General features: G+C 44.7%; 1 pseudogene; it reads right to left on the bottom strand.

Moving 5' to 3' along the window:
- Positions 1-3,120: 3,120 nt before the first annotated feature.
- Positions 3,121-3,238, bottom strand: LOC126485399 (5S ribosomal RNA; annotated as a pseudogene).
- Positions 3,239-15,576: the final 12,338 nt, after the last annotated feature.

Genomic DNA, 15,576 nt, shown 5'->3' on the forward strand with positions numbered 1-15,576 from the left:
CTCCCCGATGCTATTCAATCTGTATATTGAGCAAGCAGTAAACGAAACAAAAGAAAAATTCGGAGTAGGTATTAAAATCCATGGAGAAGAAATAAAAACTTTGAGGTTCGCCGATGACATTGTAATTCTGTCAGAGACAGCAAAGGACTTGGAAGAGCAGTTGAATGAAATGGACAGTGTCTTGAAAGGAGCATATAAGATGAACATCCACAAAATCAGAACGAGGATAATGGAATGTAGTCGAATTAAGTCGGGTGATGCTGAGGGTGTTAGATTAGGAAATGAGACACTTAAAGTAGTAAAGGAGTTTTGCTATATGGGGAGCGAAATCACTGATGATGGCCGAAGTGGAGAGGATATAAAATGTAGACTGGCAATGGCAAGAGAAGCGTTTCTGAAGAAGAGAAATTGGTTAACATCGAGTATAGATTTAAGTGTCAGGAAGTTGTTTCTGAAAGTATTTGTATGGAGTGTAGCCATGTATGGAAGTGAAACATGGACGATAAATAGTTTGGACAAGAAGAGAATAGAAGCTTTCGAAATGTGGTGCTACAGAAGAATGCTGAAGATTAGATGGGTAGAACACATAACTAATGATGAGGTATTGAATAGAATTGGGGAGAAGAGGAGTTTGTGGCACAACTTGACAAGAAGAAGGGACCGGTTGGTAGGACATGTTCTGAGGCATCAAGGGATCACCAATTTAGCATTGGAGGGCAGTGTGGAGGGTAAAAATCATAGAGGGAGACCAAGAGATGAATACACTAAGCAGATTCAGAAGGACGTAGGTTGCAGTAAGTACTGGGAGATGAAGAAGCTTGCACAGGATAGAGTAGCATGGAGAGCTGCATCAAACCAGTCTCAGGACTGAAGACCACAACAACAACTACTTCACCAGTTTGAAGCTATGGGCAATAAGGATCGGGCCCCTCCACGCCTACACCAGCGTGGTGACCAAACCATAAGTTCTGCTGTCACATCCGTATAACATGTTGGCTTTTGAATCAGGAGTTATCCATGCGTCTCGGTAAGATTACTCATTACTCCATCAGGAGATAGAAAGTAGACGAAAGCGATTGAAGGGTAGCGGTTGTAAGGGCAGAGGAAAAGAAGTGCCAAGGCAAGCGCGAAGGGAAAAAAAACCTCTGCGACAGTAGGACGGGTAGTAAGGGCAGTAGCGGCTTGCTAACTGCGACAGTGCATGCAAGGAGTAGTTATGTTAGTTCGAGGTATCGTGCATCCTTACCTTTGTCGTTGCGGAAGCTCGTTGTGGGGCTTGCTGCAGTTGCTGCGTCCCTGTAACGGTTAAAGGTCGTTATACATTAGTGGGCGATCGGTCATAGATCGGCTCACAGTGTAGGAGGTGTCTGTGGCTGGTTTGCGTGCTGTGTACAGTACGGTTTCCCTGCGGTTGCCCGTTTTTCGGCGGGTCGAGCATCTGGGGTTACCAGTAGTAGCTGTGTTTCAAGGGCTCGCCAGTACTGGCGTCTTAGCGTGCAATGGACCATAGATGTTTAGTTCCTTGCCAATATTGTTTGAAGCTCCATCAGTAGGAAGCGTAGCGAACGAGTATGTTACACTCACAACTGCTTCGTCAGCTGACAAGTTCCGTCTGTAGGAAGCCCAGAGGAAGTAGACCCAATTGTAAGTGAATTTACAGTCCCAACTGCTTCGTCGTGTGTGAGAATCCATCGACAGGAAAAGCAGTGGAGCGAGATCTGATTCAAAAGAAGAGATCAGATTCTCAACTGCTTCTTCAGATGTGAAGTTTCGGCTGTAGGTAATCCAGAGGAAGTAGGCTCATTTCCAAATTATTTTACACTCCCAACTACTTCATCAGCTGTGAAACTCCGTCAGCAGGGACCCCAGTGGAGCTAGATGCCTTTACAAAAGTATAGATTACGCTCCTGATTGCTTCATCAGTTTCGTCAGAAGGAAGCCCAGAGGAAGCAAACCCAATTGCAGCTGGATTCGTAAATCCCAACTGCTTCACCGTCTATGAAATTCCATCAACAGGATTCCCAGTGGAACTATATCCGACTCTCAACCAATGGTTTACACTTCCAATTGCTTCATCATCTGTGAAACTTTCTTGTCAGGAAGCCCAGTGGAGATATATTTACATCTGTATACAACACTCTGCAAGTCATAGTATGGTGCATGACAGAGGAAACCTTGTACTCCCTTTCCTGATCATCTTGATTGTCTTACCTTGTGGTCCATATGGGAAATGTATGTTGGTGGCAGTATGATCGATCTATAATCAGCTCCAAATACCGCTTCTCTAAATTTTCTCAGTAGTGTTCCTTGAAAAGAACGTTGCCTTCCCTTCAGGTGTTCCCATTTGAGTTCCTGAAGGATCTCTGTAATATGTACATGTGGATCAATACTGCCTGTAACAAATCTAGCAACTCGTCTCTGAATTGCTTCATTGTCTTCCTTTAATCCGACCTGGCGAACATACAAAAAGCACGAGCAGTACACAAGAATGGGTCACACTAGTATTCTATGTACTATCTCCTTTACAGGTGAACTACACTTTCCCAAAACTGTCCCAATAAACTGAAGTCGGCCATTAGTCATCGCTGCTACCATCGTTACATGCTCTTTCCACTGCATATCACTTTGCAATGTTAGGCTCACATATTTTATCGACGCCAGTTAGTATCAAACAGCACACTACTAATGCCGTATTCGTACATTACAGAATTGTTTTTCGCACTCTTGTTCATTAACTTTATTTTTCTGCATGTAGAGCAAGCTGTCATTCATCACACCAACTACAAGTTTCGTCTAAGTCATTGTGTATCCGCCTACACTAACTCAACAACTACACCTTTCCTACATATGACTGTATTTTAAAGTCATTTCAGAACCTGTTTTACAATTACTGAGATGTACAATAGAAAAAAGTACTCCGTCTTCAGGCCACAAGTGGCCGATCGGGACCATCCGACCGCCGTGTTATCCTCAGATGAGGATGCAGATAGAAGGGGCGTGTGGTCAGCACACCGCTCTCCCCATCGTTATGATGGTTTTTTGGGACAGGAGCCACCACTGTTCGGTCGAGGCGCTCCTCATTTGGCATAACGAGGCTGAGTGCACCCCGAAAAACGGCAACGGCAACGGCGCATGGCGGCCCGGATGGTCACCCATCCAAGTGCCGTTCATACCTGACAGTGCTTAACTTCGGTGATCTGACGGGAACCGGTGTATCCACTGCGGCAAGGCCGTTGCCCGAGATGTACAGTACATTAGCAAAATTGTTTCCTTGTTTTATAAATAGATTACTTTACAGTACCGAAACCCAACATCGCATTACACTGTTTAAGGTTAATACGGAGAAATGAAATATTACAGCTTTTGCTTGAGAAAGCTGTACTGCAGTATGGCGTGCGACGTTGCATCGGACTGGTTCACGTTTAGTAGCAAGTTGAGCAAATACGACGGGATCTGTTTTCACGTTCACTCTCGAGGACGCACCGCAACCGAAATTCCACATTATGACGTCACAAATCTCGTCCCGGTCCACGTCCACGTTGACGTTCTGTGCGAGTACGACGATATCGAATTTCGGGGAGACGTTCCACACAATGGCAATTCATTAATACGATTCGCGACAAATGTGGCTTAGTTTCAGAGACTCGTTGCGAAGCTCCATCACTTTTTCAAAACTGTGTAAGTACGCCCTGATGCGGTCCACGCCTTTCAGGCCTTTGTGACGCAGGCTATTCCCCTCCGTGACATGAACTGCGCTGCTGCGACTTTAAGCGTGAAATTATCCCTGTTCTTACTCTTACCAGTTTTACCACGACTACATACTAAGAAGGGTAATCTGCTGCTCTCTCCTTGCCGGAGCCTCACGTTATGTTCTTCTCCGTAACTCGGTTCGGCGAACGTAAGAGGTTCCCTAGAATACAGTGACGTACTAGCGGCAGTAATGTGGATGCCACTGACCAGCTGCAGGTCCTCAAAGACATGAACGGAAACAGTAAAGAAAACTCTTAATTATATAGCCATCGGTCTGTTGACGTAGTGTACCCCCAGCATAATGGTCCAAGAACAAAGTATCCCTTTACATTTGACACAAGTGCGGTTAAAGGCGCTTCAGTCTGGAACCGCGTGACCGCTACGGTCGCAGGTTCGAATCCTGCCTCGGGCATGGATGTGTGTGATGTCCTTAGGTTTGTTAGGTTTAAGTAGTTCTAAGCTCTAGTGGACTTATGACCACAGATGTTGAGTCCCATAGTGCTCAGAGCCATTTGAACCATTTGACACAATGTTGCGATGGGGTGTCCTTTGCTAGTACATGAACTCAGTGTAGAGTATTGCGAAGTTGTTACAGAAGAGATCTTGTGGTTCACACTTGGTTATAATACTGCCAGTGACAGCCATGGCGGTCATAGTACTGGCATTTTTTCTATATTGCAAATCTTTATTCTTTCGTTTATTGGATATCATTGCACTATACTGTAACAGACGGGTGTTCACGTTGTCTACACGCATGATTTTCTGTATTGACAATGAAATATCATGATACATAGAAAAAGGATCAACTGGGACGAAATAGAGCACCTGCAGAGGAAGAACGCAGTTTCGATTCATTATTGGATGTCATTCACATTAACGAACACTTGTTCGTAGAATCAACTGGGATAGAACGTTTATCTCAGTGATTATGCTAAGAAAACCATCTAGCTGTCGGCTGAATCACCTTCGCTATAGATTACCACCTATTTATTTTTACATGTACGTATGTACTCGATGAGTAACTAAGCTAGTTTCCTTATCAATTTAGTCGTATTTCACGCCATTTCTGTCACGAACGGAATGTGGAAAGATTACTTATCTTTTATTCCTCAGAAAACTGCGATAAGAATGCCGTCTTACTTTGAATGGTCCCATGTTTGTCCTCTGACCTTCTCCGTGACCCATCCGTGGTGACTCAAGAGGGAGGTAATAATTTTCAAAATTATTTCCAGCGGTTTCTTCAGTCCGAGCTGGTGTTTATTCAGATATCCTTGAAATACAAACAGAGTAAGCATGAGGCTTATACGCTGTTCGATTGAAAGATTCTCTAAACTTCCTCAGAATAACCCTACGCAACGCCTTGTCGGGAGGACGACGGTTCAAACCCGCGCACGGCCATCCTGGTTTAGGCAAATGCCGGGATGGTTCCTTTCAAAGGACACGGCTGACATCCTTCCCCATCCTTCCCTAATCCCATGGGACCGATGACCTCGCTGTTTAGCCCCCTCCCCCAAACCAACCAACCAACCGACTACGCCTTCCCCCTGAAACTCACTTTGTGTCTCTATAATATTTTATATCGCTTCGTAACGTTAAGCGTATTTGGATGTTATTTTAAAGTGCCCAATCTTCTTACAAAATATAGTATTGTTCAAAACAAAAAATAGTATTTTTTTCAATAATTTTATCTTTCAGATTATATTTTATTAAATTTGAACTTTATATGGTCGAATATTAAAAATTGCGCCACACTCATTGAAAATTTTGCATTAGCTGTTCCGGACAGCTATGCAGCTACTCACGTTCACATATTCTTATTCACAACAGCATCGTCAGTAAATACGAGAATGCTGGCCACGGTAGCTGAGAGACTGCTGAGAGATGAGCGACTATTAAGGTTTCTTCTGATGACATTTTCTTGAACGACGATGGTGCATCACTTGTATTAATATGTATTTATATCGTGTGTGTTAAACTTCGAGCGCAAATTTCTAAATTAGCACCGGGAAACGTTATCTGTTTTTGTTTTGTTTCATTACCGATAATTTTCAGGAATTGTAGAGAAACAGAAGAACATAAATATGAAAGTGTACTTAAAACATAGAACCATGTTTTCTTTTTACATTTTAAGTAGTAAATGATATTCGTAATCCTAAGGCATACCTTTGAAAAATACGAGGGAAGTTAGGAAAGTATGTTCCGTTTGATAATAAAAAAAGAATCGAATACAGGTAAAGAAATTTCTTTCATAAAAATGTATTACATTTACACTTTTTTCAACATACTTTCCGTAATTTTCCACACTTTTATGATAGCTTGATATAATTTTATGTATTCCTTCGTTATCGAATGTTGCCGTCTGTGTTGTCAACCGTATGGTAACATATTCTTTTACCTCTTCATCGTTGTTGAAGCGCTTACCACCAAGGAACGATTTCAGACGTCGAAAGATATGAAAATCACAGGGAGAGAGGTTGGAACTGAACGGAGGATTTCCAAAAAAAAGTCCCAGCCAAAGCTCTGAAGGAGTTGTTTTGTCACATTCGCAGTGTGTAGTCAGGCGTTGTCATGAATTAAAACCATACATTTTGAGAGCATTCCTCTGCGCTTGTTCTGTATTGGGCGGCGCAGTTTCTTAGAGTCTCGGAATCCTTACTGATTGTTTCATCGTGTAGTAAAAAGTCAGTCAGTAAAATGACTTTACAGTCCCAAAACACAGTGCACACGATTTTTTTGGGTGCCAAGAGTTCCTTCAGTTGAATCTTTCTTGGAGATGAAGTGTGCCTCCATTCCATCGATTGCCGTTTCGTTTCAGGGGTGTCATAAGCAATCAAAGTTTCATCCCTCGTCACTATCTGGGATAAAAATTTCTTGTCGTCGTCGTTGTAACGTGTCAAACAATCAAGTGCGCTGCTCACCCGTTGTTGTTTGTGTTGTTCACTAAGAACTTTAGGCGCCAAACATGCGCAAAGTTTATGAAAACCCAGTTTTTCAGTAACAGTTTCGTATATTTGTTGAAGTTGACCAGCAATCGTAAACCTACGGTTTTTCTTAATCATTTCTTTGACTCCATTAACCAGTTTATTATAAACCACAGATGAACGTCCACTTCTTTCTTCGTCATGCACTAGTTCACGTCCATCCTTAAGCCATCGGAACCATCTTCTCTCCATTGAAGCACTTATTGCATTTTCTCCGTAAACAACGCAGATTGGTCGATGAATGTCACTTGGTTTAACGTTCTTAAAATTCAGAAAACGAATCACAGATCTCAGTTAACACGCGGCGGGATTTTCGATCAACGATGCCACTATAAACAATCACTATGAAAGACACATAACTCAGGACCAGATCGAAATTGCGTCATGTCGTTCCTCTTGAACCAGAGATACTACTGCGCATGAACGGAATTGCGATCGTACCAGTGTCGTGGAGAAAAATCGAAACGGTACTCTCCGATCTACCTTCGTATTAAGAGAAAGGAATTTTTGGCGAGATCACAAGGAAGGCCGCGAGGAGACACGGGGAAAAGAAATTTAAAAAGGGCTCCGGGATACGTTTTTGCTACGCCAATCCTTCTGATGGAAGGAAGTTCTGTAATTTGGGCTCCACCATCGTCTGTATGTCTTTCAATTGGTTGGGTATGTCTGCAACCAGGTCAGTAAAAGGAAAGTGTATACCACTTCTAATAGGAGCAATTTAAAGGAAAACACTGGTATGGACGCTTTAGTTAACATAAACTAGAGTGAGCCTGAGAAAGCAATGAAATATGCAGCGTCAAAGACTGGAAACACGCTGATGATCCAAAACATTATTACTGCGTGCGCGGTAGCGTCTTGGTCCACACAGAACAGCAGTGATTCTCTGTCATGCCTTCTACGAATCCTTGCCTGGTTTCCGGAGGTCTGTTGCACCGGATTTCGGCGCACATATCACGGAATTCCCGTGAATTACGGGCAGAAGGTTTGTGGACGCCAAAGTGGCAGGCCGGCCGATGTGGCCGAGCGGTTCTAGGCGCTTCAGTCTGGAACCACGCGACCGCTACGGTCGCAGGTTTGAATCCTGCCTTGGGCATGGATGGGTGTGCTGTCCTTAGGTTAGTTAGGTTTAAGTAGTTCTAGGTTTAGGGGACTGATGAGCTCAGATGTTAAGTCCCATAGTGCTCAGAGCCATTTCAACCATTTGAATTTGGAGCTGGCGGCCAGTAGCGTCTCAGATATGTTCTATAGTTTTCAGAACAGACGAATTTGACGGACAGGATATCAGTTTAGGGTTACTGTCTCCTCAAACCTCTGTAGCACGACTGTGGCCTCGTAACAAGGACAGTTATCCTGCTGGAATTTGCTGCTACCGCGCCGTCGGGAAATATATCAAGCATGATGGGCTGCTGGTTAATCTCTCGCACAGCATAATACTGCCCCCCGTAGCCTGCTTCCATGATGCGGTTCATGTTTCGACCGGCCGTTTGTCTGCATGACGGCATATCCGATCTTTACCGTCGACTGGTAACGAAGCATTTGATTCATCCGGCCAGGGACTCGTTTCTGTTGATTCACCGTCCATTCTCGATATTCCCGTACCCTTGCAGTCGTAATTGATTATGTCGCTGGATCAACATAAGAACACACAGGGGTCGTCTTCTGCAAAGCCCGGTATCAGACAATGTTCGTTGAGCGGTGCACCAGCGGTTTCGTATTCTATCTTCAGATCTGTCATATATCGTCACCTACCCTGCTTTGCAGTGTGGGCGAGCGTCTGACCTCCAGGTTCTGTGATGAGGCGTAGAAATCCAGCACCTTGTCGCGTCACTGTCTTTCACTCTCCATATATGGTGACGACAGTAGCACGCGAACACCCTACCATCCTCGCCTTTTGCAAGATTCTCTTTTACAGACGACAGGTCAGAACAATCCGCCCTTCTTCAAAGTCGCTTATTTCAATGGATTTCGCCATTTTCGGCGCGTATCCTCGTTAGAATGACTCTCATTTACTTACTTTCCTTACCGCGTGACGTCATCAGGAGGCGGCATTCAGTTTCGCGGCGCGCTGTGGTCATAATATTTCGGCTCATCAGAGTGTATTCGGTCACGAGTAGACATTCTGCTCATCAAATTGTGGACTGAACCACTTGTACTGTAGAGCCTACATCTGTCAGAAAACACAAGTGGGGAATCTAGGCTCAGCGCAGGCATCTGACTAATAAACTCATTCTATCACTGCCTTAACATCTCACTCAGTAATTCCTGGGATTTAACGCAGGATACTACCACTGGGACCTGTGTGAGACTAGTCGCTTGGCAGTAACATCTGTGTCGTCACGAGTGGGCGACCAGCGTTCTCCCAGAAGTAAAGCACCGTTCGGCTTTCTCTTTGCAAATACTTTTAAATAAACTCGAAGTAATTTATTTCTTACTGTAATTGCGTTTTGTCAGAATTAATGATTATTTAAGAAATATTCTCATTGCCAAATTCATACATAAATATTATTTCAAGCAATGCAAGCTATGAGGTGGCCTATGTTTTGTATAAACCAAATCAGTTCTTTGCTCTTGATTTCTTCTCCTAGTCTGTTTAGAGAGACGGGGCTGCATCTCCTTATTTAGGTAACTGAGATGATTTAAGATCTGTGTTTGTGGGTAACTGTGTTCCAAATCCGTCATTCAGCTTGTCTGTCATACAACGGAGTAATTCTGATGTGACATATGTATAAAGACTACTTTGATGCTGAGCAAATCAACAACAGAACTATGATCGACTTCCTCATAAAGTCCTTACCACGAACAGGACTACTGTAGTAAGAGAATTAACGGTCATGTTATATCATTATCTCAAATCCAGTCCCTGCCAACCACTTTGTCAACTCTCTTGCAAATACAGAAGTAAACCCTTTAAAAGTATATTTCATACTGTTAAATTAAGAATTGTAGATCCACTGTGTCAAACTCGCAAGCCGTAACAGAATTTCAGTTTGAAAATTACAGCTAACTATTATTATCACGAGAAACGTAAAAAGTAGGCGAATAATGGCATGTATATCACAATTAAAACGCAAGTGTCGCCTGCGCTTTATTCTGTAAATTTTCATTTGATATTTCACTTCATATAACTTATAATGGACACAATTATCTGTTGTATCCCATACCTACCACACCTAAGTGAAAGGGGAAATTGTGTATTCAGATAACCAAGACAGCCTGAAGGTAGAAAACACGCACATCTAGTACCAAAGATTGTGAAATGGAAAACAGACACAAAAAAGCATGTTAAATCATAGTACATGTTTTGAAAGATTGAGAAGAGTGTTAGTAAGAGCCGCGCGGGATTAGCCGAGCGGTCTAGGGCGCTGCAGTCATTGACTGTGCGGCTGGTTCCGGCGGAGGTTCTAGTCCTGCCTCGGGTATGGGTGTGTGTGGTTGTCCTGAAGGTAAATTTACGTTATGTAATGTGTAAGCTTAGGGACTGATGACCTTAACAGTTACGTCCCATAAGATTTGACACACATTTGATCATTGGTTAGTAAGGCATCAGATGCTGATATCGGCGGTTTAGAGGTAAAGTACGTAAGTTGGCTGCTTCTTCATGCTATACTCTATAACAATATTACTTTCTTTGAAATGCTTCATGCGATCTGCTGCTTGAGGTCCTAGTCCCAAATCGCTTTAGTTAGTGGTAGAACTCCATTGACCACGTAGAGATCCCTCCTTAGGGAAACGTAACGAAGTGACATGCTCTTTCTTCGATTTATAGTTGCACGTGTAGCAAGATACACAGCCCTTCCTTGTCATCCGAAAAATCTAACAAAACCGTAAATGTGTTTCGGGGATATGTGCAACTGAAATGTGTACTACGACTTACGGTAGCAGCTAAACAGAGTCTAAATGAAAAACCGAATAAATTTTCTGCACAGAATATCATTTCCTTACTTAAGTCGAACGGCTATTGATTCTTACTGTTTGAGACACTGCAGACTTCACAATAACAATTAATGAGGAGACTTTACGTTCAGTAATCGACAAACGAGACGATCCCCCAGTTACGACGTCACGTGTGTTCTCAGATGAGACTGGTAGGCTAGTAGTGTCACGAGGGCGTCGCTATGATGCACCCGCCAGACTAGGAACCGTTCGCGTTCGAAACTCCTGTCTTCCTCTGTCGACTCTTTGTAGTGCTCAAACTGGCTAACCTATAGTCTACATCTACACTCCTGGAAATTGAAATAAGAACACCGTGAATTCATTGTCCCAGGAAGGGGAAACTTTATTGACACATTCCTGGGGTCAGATACATCACATGATCACACTGACACAACCACAGGCACATAGACACAGGCAACAGAGCATGCACAATGTCGGCACTAGTACAGTGTATATCCACCTTTCGCAGCAATGCAGGCTGCTATTCTCCCATGGAGACGATCGTAGAGATGCTGGATGTAGTCCTGTGGAACAGCTTGCCATGCCATTTCCACCTGGCGCCTCAGTTGGACCAGCGTTCGTGCTGGACGTGCAGACCGCGTGAGACGACGCTTCATCCAGTCCCAAACATGCTCAATGGGGGACAGATACGGAGATCTTGCTGGCCAGGGTAGTTGACTTACACCTTCCAGAGCACGTTGGGTGGCTCGGAATACATGCGGACGTGCATTGTCCTGTTGGAACAGCAAGTTCCCTTGCCGGTCTAGGAATGGTAGAACGATGGGTTCGATGACGATTTGGATGTACCGTGCACTATTCAGTGTCCCCTCGACGATCACCAGTGGTGTACGGCCAGTGTAGGAGATCGCTCCCCACACCATGATGCCGGGTGTTGGCCCTGTGTGCCTCGGTCGTATGCAGTCCTGATTGTGGCGCTCACCTGCACGGCGCCAAACACGCATACGACCATCATTGGCACCAAGGCAGAAGCGACTCTCATCGCTGAAGACGACACCATTCGTCCCTCCATTCACGCCTGTCGCGACATCACTGGAGGCGGGCTGCACGATGTTGGGCGTGAGCGGAAGACGGCCTAACGGTGTGCGGGACCGTAGCCCAGCTTCATGGAGACGGTTGCGAATGGTCCTCGCCGATACCCCAGGAGCAACAGTGTCCCTAATTTGCTGGGAAGTGGCGGTGCGGTCCCCTACGGCACTGCGTAGGATCCTACGGTCTTGGCGTGCATCCGTGCGTCGCTGCGGTCCGGTCCCAGGTCGACGGGCACGTGCACCTTCCGCCGACCACTGGCGACAACATCGATGTACTGTGGAGACCTCACGCCCCACGTGTTGAGCAATTCGGCGGTACGTCCACCCGGCCTCCCGCATGCCCACTATACGCCCTCGCTCAAAGTCCGTCAACTGCACATACGGTTCACGTCCACGCTGTCGCGGCATGCTACCAGTGTTAAAGACTGCGATGGAGCTCCGTATGCCACGGCAAACTGGCTGACACTGACGGCGGCGGTGCACAAATGCTGCGCAGCTAGCGCCATTCGACGGCCAACACCGCGGTTCCTGGTGTGTCCGCTGTGCCGTGCGTGTGATCATTGCTTGTACAGCCCTCTCGCAGTGTCCGGAGCAAGTATGGTGGGTCTGACACACCGGTGTCAATGTGTTCTTTTTTCCATTTCCAGGAGTGTATATCGCGAAACATGCTTAGCAAGCTGCCGTATGGTAAATGACGGAGGGTACTATGTACCGCCACTATAGTGGTCGTCACGAAATTAGACAGTTGCCAGCTCATACCTGCTCCCTGCACTCAGCCGGCGCTAAAGCTGTGATTCTCCAGCCTCGTAGCTTTGTCGCCGCATGTACAGTGTTGACAACGCAGTAGGTCAGCGCCAGCTGAGTGTGCCGTATTTCCGTGCGATATCGTGTGTTCATGTTTGGTATCAGTCTTCCGTGGAAGAGTACAGGGTGATTCAAAAAGAATACCACAACTTTAAAAATGTGTATTTAATGAAAGAAACATAATATAACCTTCTGTTATACATCATTACAAAGAGTATTTAAAAAGTTTTTTTTCACTCAAAAACAAGTTCAGAGATGTTCAATATGGCCCCCTCCAGACACTCGAGCAATATCAACCCGATACTCCAACTCGTTCCACACTCTCTGTAGCATATCAGGCATAACAGTTTGGATAGCTGCTGTTATTTCTCGTTTCAAATCATCGATGGTGGCTGGGAGAGGTGGCCGAAACACCATATCCTTAACATACCCCCATAAGAAAAAATCGCAGGGGGTAAGATCAGGGCTTCTTGGAGGCCAGTGATGAAGTGCTCTGTCACGGGCTGCCTGGCGGCCGATCCATCGCCTCGTTCAGGTAGTTACGGACAGATAAGTGCCAATGTGGTGGCGCTCCATCCTGCTGAAATATGAATTGTTGTGCTTCTTGTTCGAGCTGAGGGAACAGCCAATTCTCTAACATCTCCAGATACTGTAGTCCAGTTACAGTAGCACCTTCGAAGAAAAAGGGACCAAAAACTTTATTGGCTGAAATGGCACAGAAAACGTTCACCTTAGGCGAGTCACGTTCATACTGAGTTGTTTCCCGCGGATTCTCAGTGCCCCATATACAGACATTGTGACGGTTGACTTTCCCGTTAGTGTGGAAAGTTGCTTCATCACTAAACACAATCTTTGAAACGAAAGATTCATCTGTTTCCATTTGAGCAAGGATAAAATCACAGAAATCGATTCTTTTAATCTTATCAGCTGCATACAGTGCTTGAACCAATTTCAGATGATAATGTTTCATAACTAACCTTTTTCGTAGGACTCTCCATACAGTTGATTGTGGAATTTGCAGCTCTCTGCTAGCTCTGCGAGTCGATTTTCCTGGGCTGCGAACAAATGCTTGCTGGATGCGTGCTACATTTTCATCACTCGTTCTCGGCCGTCCAGAACTTTTCCCTTTGCACAAACACCCATTCTCTGTAAACTGTTTATACCAACGTTTAATACACCACCTATCAGGAGGTTTAACACCATACTTCGTTCGAAATGCACGCTGAACAACTGTCGTCGATTCACTTCTGCCGTACTCAATAACACAAAAAGCTTTCTGTTGAGCGGTCGCCATCTTAGCATCAACTGACGCTGACGCCTAGTCAACAGCCCCTCAAGCGAACAAATGTATAACTAAATGAAACTTTATAGCTCCCTTAATTCGCCGACAGATAGTGCTTAGCTCTGCCTTTTGTCGTTGCAGAGTTTTAAATTCCTAAAGTTGTGGTATTCTTTTTGAATCACCCTGTATATTGCCGTGTGTGATTGGCAGTGAGCGAAATACAGGAGCAAGGGACTACGACTAGTGCTACTCAGGTCGGCGTGTGTAAAGGGCAGACAGACACTCGCGAACACTCTAAAATTGTTTCATGGAATGGAATGAGATTTCTTACTGGTCTGGCCATCAGTGATGGAAATTTTGCGCAAATTCATAAACTGACAGCAAAAGATTTTGGTATTTCCATGTCGGCTGTGGGTTGGCAGACAAGATGGGCAACACTCTGCGATTGTTCGCTGATGAAGCTGTGGTGCACAGGAAGGTTTCGAAGATAAGTGACTGTAGGTTGATACAAGATGACGTAGACAAAATTTCTAGTTGGTGTGATGAATGGCAGCTGGCTCTTAATGTAGAAAAATGTAAGTTAACGCGGTTGAGTAGGAAAAACAAACTCTTGATGTTCCGATGCAGTATTAGCAGCGTCGTGTTTGACACGGTCATGCCGTTTAAATATCTGGCCGTAAGTTTTGTGAAAGAAATATGAAATGGAACGAGCATGTGAGGTGTGTCGTAGGGAAGACGAATGGTCGACTTCGGTTTCATGGGAGAATTTTAGGAAAGCGTGGTTCAGCTGTAAAAGAGACAGCATATAGTACTCTGATACGACCTATTCCTGAGTACTGCTCGAGTGTTTAGCGTCCGTACCAGATCGTATTGGAGGAAGATACCGAAACAATTCAGATGTGGGCTGCTAAATTTATTACCAGAATGATCGAACAACACGTGAGGCTTACGGTGAAGCTTCAGGAACTCAAATGCGAATCCCTGGATGCATTTGAAGCTGACTGCTGTCGCCAACATACATTTCGCATAAGGACCACGAAGAAAAGATACGAGAAATTAGAGCTCATACAGACAGACGTTTTTCCCTCGCTCCATTATGTGAGTGAAACAGGAAAAGAAACGGCTATTTCTGGTAAAGGGTACCCTCCACCACGCACCGTAAGGTGGCTTGCGGAGTATGTACGTAGATGTAGATATTAACAGATCAGTGACATCGGAAGAATCTGCAGATGTGAACATGTGTTTCGATTCTCCAAGAAAGAACATTTAAAGGAGAAAGGAAATCTACAGAATTTGATGATTTCAGGAAGGAGCTTATGGGTAGAACTGTACTTGGTTATTACGGCAGAGGAGAATGTCCAAAGATCCAGGGTAATCCCCTTGAAGAAATTAATTATTCTGGCTCAGAGATCTCCGCTCACTTGGTTGTTGCTTCAGAAAGTGTAATGGTAGTCAAAAATTGCTAATGGAAACCAGCCGCGGTGGTCTCGCGGTTCTAGGCGCTCAGTCCGGAACCGCGCGACTGCTACGGTCGCAGGTTCGAATCCTGCCTCGGCCATGGATGTGTGTGCTGTCCTTAGGTTAGTTAGGTTTAAGTAGTTCTAATTTCTAGGGGACTAATGACCACAGATGTTAAGTCCCGTAGTGCTCAGAGCCATTTGAACCATTTTTTGCCAATGGAATGCAGACACATTGCACCAGCAAGATCGAAGTTTTGTATAAAATTCACTTGCTGCGTACTGAGGACAATAGTCTTCGAGTATACTTGAATTCCACT

This window comes from Schistocerca serialis, chromosome 6 (genome assembly GCF_023864345.2).
Source record: "Schistocerca serialis cubense isolate TAMUIC-IGC-003099 chromosome 6, iqSchSeri2.2, whole genome shotgun sequence".
NCBI lineage: Eukaryota > Metazoa > Arthropoda > Insecta > Orthoptera > Acrididae > Schistocerca > Schistocerca serialis.